The sequence below is a fragment of the Chrysochloris asiatica genome, unplaced genomic scaffold (assembly GCF_000296735.1).
Source record: "Chrysochloris asiatica unplaced genomic scaffold, ChrAsi1.0 scaffold00395, whole genome shotgun sequence".
Classification (NCBI taxonomy): Eukaryota; Metazoa; Chordata; class Mammalia; order Afrosoricida; family Chrysochloridae; genus Chrysochloris; species Chrysochloris asiatica.
The window spans coordinates 1,751,982-1,757,710 of NW_006408913.1; the positions used below are offsets into that span (position 1 = coordinate 1,751,982).

The 5,729-nt window shown below is 43.6% G+C and overlaps 1 pseudogene; it reads right to left on the reverse strand.

Moving 5' to 3' along the window:
- Nucleotides 1-2,206: 2,206 nt before the first annotated feature.
- Nucleotides 2,207-2,499, reverse strand: LOC102819984 (annotated as a pseudogene).
- Nucleotides 2,500-5,729: the final 3,230 nt, after the last annotated feature.

A 5,729-nucleotide genomic window follows, 5' to 3' on the forward strand; every position in this document is an offset into this window, starting at 1 on the left:
GGCCAGATAGTTGTCTTCCAAATTTCTTGGCAGAGATGAGTGAGTGCCTCCTGTGTCGCCTGACTTTCTTGAAAGATTTCAATTTTTATTCCATCAATTCCTGGTGCCTTGTTCTTTGACAATTCTTTCAATGCATTTTGGACTTCCTCCCTTAGTATCATTGCTTCTTGTTCATATGGTACCTCTTGAAATGGCTGAACATTAACCATTTCCTTTTGATAAAATGACTCTGTGTATTCCTTCCATCTTTTCTTGATGCCCTCTGCATCATTCAATAATTGTTGTCATTAGGCACTGTCAAATCAGTCCCAACTCATAGCGACCCTGTAGAGGGTTTCCAAGGACTGGCTGGTGAGTATGAACTGCAGACCTTGTGGTTCAAACTGACCTTGTAGTCCAGTGCTTAATATACTGATATATTTACATGCATATTGCTTGCTTCTTCTCACAAGGGGAGGGAAGGGCAAGGGCAGGGAATTTCTTTGACTGCACTGATGTATCTCTGAAACAAAACAATGCTTGGCACAGAGTGTAAGCACTCAAATTGTTTTCATCATGATTTACAAAATCTCTTTCTAGAGCTTATAAGGGTAAATGTTAAACAGGGGTTTGAGACTTCTGGAAATGTGTATTTTCCCAACTTTTATGAATTTGCCCAAGAGGTGCTGACCAAGTGGTTCTGCTTCAGGCCTACATTCCAGTCTACTAGGATTTCAAGCAAGAGGAGGGGAATCCAGTCAATAGAATCACTTGATTGCATTCAGGGACCTATCTTGTCAGTACTGACTTCCTTCCCTCCCCATCTTATCTCAAGGTCCTTTTGTTTCTCATGAAACGGTCAGGGAACCATGGGATACTTATGCTGGGCCTTACACAGACCAGGCACATAGATTGACTACATTTCAGCCTTATAGCCAGTCCACATCTAATCTCTGTGTGTTATAGGTGATGGCTATAATAGAAACCATGGATATAATAGAACCATGGAATACCTATGCTAGGCCTTACACAGACCAGGCACCTAGATTGACTACATTTCAGCCTTATAGCCAGTTTACATCTAATCTCTCTAGGTTATAGGTGATGCTGTAATAGAAAAGCCTTCTCAAGCACAGAGTTGAATCTTGTAGCTTTTATTTCAGTAATCATAAGAGTGCAGTAAACAGAAACTGTACTGATTAACATTAGGCATGCACCTTTACCTGAAACTGCTGTTAGTTACTGACTGGCCTAAATTTTCATGAGTAATTTATGCACATATTTGATTTTTTTGTGCCCTGAAATAGAGGGGAAGTTCACTTCTTCCGTGTGGCAGTCTACTTATGAGAATTATGTTAACTAAAGGCATGTAGACTCTCAGGCTGCCTGAGACCACTCTTTATAGAGGTCTTTAAGTAAATCCTAGTATAGGGAGTGAGATAATCTAGAAAGCTGAAGTGTACAGTCTGAGTGCTCCACATATTTTCCTCCTAGCAGACAGTAGGATACTAGCTAAGGAGGCTGACAATTAAAGCACCAAATTACTCTCCCCCCTCCATGGTTCCCTTTTCTGACACAAGTATGAATATCAATCTCTCCAGATATTGAAATTAATCTAGACAAATGATAAGTTTTAACCTCTGTGGTCCCATTCTCAAAGTGGAGGAAACCATTAATGGGAGTTTGATAAAAGTACAGTTCCACATACTGTCCCACATAGAGTGCTAAGGGGCTCTGGTAGTGTAGTGGTTATGAATAGGGCTGCTAACCTCAGGGTCAGCAGTTCAAAACTACCAGCTACTCCACAGGAGAAAGATGAGGCTTTCTGCTCCTGTAAAGACTTACTGCCTCGGAAATCCTGTATAGGGTCACTGTGAACCGGAACTGACTCCATGGTACATAACAACAACAAACATAGAGTGCTATACAATCTGGTAGAACCTTCCATTCATCTGTCAATTATTTCCACAAGATTAGCATAAAAAACACAACCAAGTACATATATAACCCTCAAACTACACAAACACACAACTGTTCTTTGTACATTCTCAGATGACAGAATATCCCCAAAGCAAAAAAAAAAAAAAAAAAAAAAAAAAAAAAAAAAAAAAAAGAAGAAGAAGAAGAAAGGTAGAAGCCAGTTCCCCATAGCCTTCTCTTTAACGATCCCATCAATAACTCTTCATTGCTTGAACTACATTCCTTCTCCAATGAGGTAAATCTGAGATCAGTCAGAAAGGTTTTCTGAGAAAACTAACTTTGATTTCTGGGTCTGTTCCACTTGATTCAAGTTGAATTGGCTTTATCAATGAAGCACTCAACACAGTTCACAAAACAGGCCTCAGCCCAAATGTCCAGCTTTGGCCCAGACTTGTCCATGCACTTCTCCTAACAAAGTTCCATCATCTGGTGCACCAGCTGCTGAAAGATCTGCTTATGCATCTCCACCTCAATGAGAGGCAGCAACGGTGGGTCCACTGTGCCCAAAGGCACTATAGAGGAAGAAGAGGAGGAATCCATCAGGCCTAGAACAACTACACACCAACTGACCAGCCTTCACATATATTGCTTGTGCTTTTATTTTGTTGCTGTTGCTTGTGTTTTGAGGCCAAGGAAAAGGATTAGATGACAATTGTCACCTTCTTACAGACACAGTTAACAGTCTGAGAAAAATTAGACATTATTAACCAAGAAGAAATGGCTTCATTGGGCCAAGGTTAAAGGATCACTCTTAGGACTGTTATTAGGTGCTGTGGAGTTAGTTCAGATTCACAGCAATGGGGTACAGGACCTCTGAGGCTGTACATCTTTTTAGGAGCAGAAAGCCTTATTTTCCTGTGGAGAGGCTGGTGGGCTTGAACCGTCTACCATATGGTTTACAGTCCAGTGCTTATCATACAGAGCTACAGCATTCTCCATTCTTGGGATTAACAGTGGGCTTTTTGTTGTTGTTGTTCTATTTTATGCCCTGACTGCATGGAATTGCTTATAAACCAGTCCAAAGATTAGGATATACAAGAGCTGCTTTGGTATTTTGAAACAAATATCCAATGTAAGTAAACTGATATTTTCTTCATCAATTTATTCTGAATTCCAACTGTCCTGTACTATGTAGAAAAGAGTAAATTACTCCTATCAAGTGAAGCAAAGTTTGTTTTTAAGGAGCCCTATTGATGCAACGATTAAGCACTTGGGGGTAACCAAGTGGCTGACATTTGAAACCTACCCTGCCACACCATGGGAGGAAGCTCTTACAGACTAGTCCCTCAAAGAGTACAGTTTGGAAAATCTTATGGACAGTTCTACTCTGTCACATTGGGTCTGTATGAGTCAGAGCTGACTTGATGACATACATCAATAACATCTGGTCATCCAAGGATTCCTAGGAGTTAACAGAATATATTCAATAGGTGCTCAGTTTGGTTGAGTGTGTGTTTCAAGATGTTGTCCTGAAACAATATGGCACTCAAACATTTTTTAAAATAGGAATTTAATTATTTTTATGGATGTTTAAATGAAATTGGAATGTGGGGAGGCATTTCAGAAATATTTTTATGATTAAATATAGCTTGTTATTTTTAGCACCATTACACTGAGTAACAGCTGCAGTTCTGACAACTTGTGTGTACTATGTATATTTTCTTCACTTCAACGTAGGAAGTATTATCTTCAGGTTGTAAATTGATTACACCCCAGCTATGTTCACTAAGGCCAGACTTCACTCGACTCTCACTAGAAAAGAAACTCAGCACATCAATGCTGACTTTCTGGGTTATTGAGTCTAACTGAATATAACTGTCATCCCAAGCAAGCCACTAAGCTCTTTGAGTCTCTACAACCACATCTGCAAAATGAGGAACTGGATGATCTTTGAGGTCTCTTCCAACTCAAAGATTCTGGAATCTTAAGTTGGAGATTTCACAGACATGAACAGTAGGAGAGGTGGCAGATGGGAGGAGAAAGTTTCTGCTTTGTGAAGGGACAATAAAAACTGGATTAGGGAAGCTGTAGCAGGAACACCATTTCCTTTCATTGTTGTTCAATGGCTCAGTTTTCACAAGTTGGTTATTTGAGCCATTCTTAAGAGTAATTGTCAGGACTTCCGGCGGCACTTCCCTGACCAGCAGGACAGGTACGTGAGCTCGGGACAAATTAGGGGGCACGGTCACAGTAGGGGCCCCAGCCTGGTGGACAGACAGCTTTTGGGCAAACATAAAACATTAGGCGGCAAGTTTATGAACCTGGTTTTTTGAAAGAACTAATTATTGAGGAATTGAGAGCAATTTTAACCCCCACTCACCTGCTCCCGGCTCTTACGGGGGGGAAGGCTCCACTCACTGAAGATCCTAACATGGCCTGAGCAGACACTCTCAGAAAACCAGTGAGCCCGCAGGAACCAACATAGTCCATTCCAGAGGGAGTCCCCATAGCCACATTAGGCATTACTGGTGAATATATAGGGAAAATTGGGGGGCCCAAGGCACAGGGGGACAAAGAGGCATTTTAGACGTCATCAAAAACAGACCCCATCTGCCTACAAGCATGAAGCCCAGCCCCCACTTCTTCAGCCTAGGTTAACACTCCACTCAGTCTCAGAGACCAGCCCAAGCTAAATAGCAACTCAATCCCAATTACAAAACACCCCTGCTGTGGCTCAATCCGCCAGACCGCAAACCCTGAAGAATTGCAAAAATTGTGCACTGCAACTCCCACAGGAAACCATAGACTGGCTAGTGGTGGGTCATAAGCCACCCCACAGCATCTCAACAAGTAGCAAAAATTAGAGGGATCCAAAAAAGAGTAATAACATTTTAGATTAACTGAGGAAGCGCAGAGGGCAGGACTCACTGGCGGCTAGGGTGAAGGTAGCAGGCAAAAGGAGTCAAGACATAATGCCCGGACTCAGACCCACAGAGCTAGGAGGGGCTTAGAGGCTGGGAGACTTGTAGCCAATGGAACTTGGAGCAGAGGCAGAACGGTGTGTTCCCTTAAGCCCGCTGGCCAGGCTAGGTGATCTGGGCCCACAGCCTGGGAGAGACAGAGCGGCTGGACTGAATAGGGGCCACAGAGATGCCAAGCCGTGGAAACGCTCCGCAGGAACATCTAAGGGGCTTTGCTGACATTGGATGGTTCCGAACTAGTTGTTTTTTATTTATTATTATTATTTTTTTCTTTGGTGTCAGGAGGGGGTGCGCTCATGGTTTTCCCACATACATCTGGGCGAGAGGAGGTAAGGGCTTAGCCTAGTGGCCAGGACCCGCCCTCACCCCTGGTGCTCTCCTCTGCCAGGAACACATGCACCTAGGCCAGACTGAGACGAGGAGTTGGTCTGCCTTACTTCACGGGTTTGAAAGAGAGCCCAGCATAGTGCTGTGGAATGGGATGCTGCACTGCAGATTCCTTTGAGTGACAAGCCCAGTGGGATGGAGTCGGTTGCTCATGCTCACCAATCACTCATAGGAAACCTTATACAGGAGACACGGCTGTGTGTCCTACTCGGTCAGCTTGCACTCACGGATTTGAGAGCAGTCCCATTGTAGCACTAGGGACTGGAGTGCCACTCCAGGCCCTTTTGGACTGCGGGATCGGTAACTCAAGCTCACGGGCTGCTCTTCGGAAGCCCTGCGTGGGGGACGCGGGTACCCCTCATATGTGGTCTGCCTACTCCTTTTCACTGGTTTGAGAGGAGTCCAGCACAGCACTGAGGGCTGAGATGATGCATTACAGGGCCTTTTGAGCTGTAGGCCCAG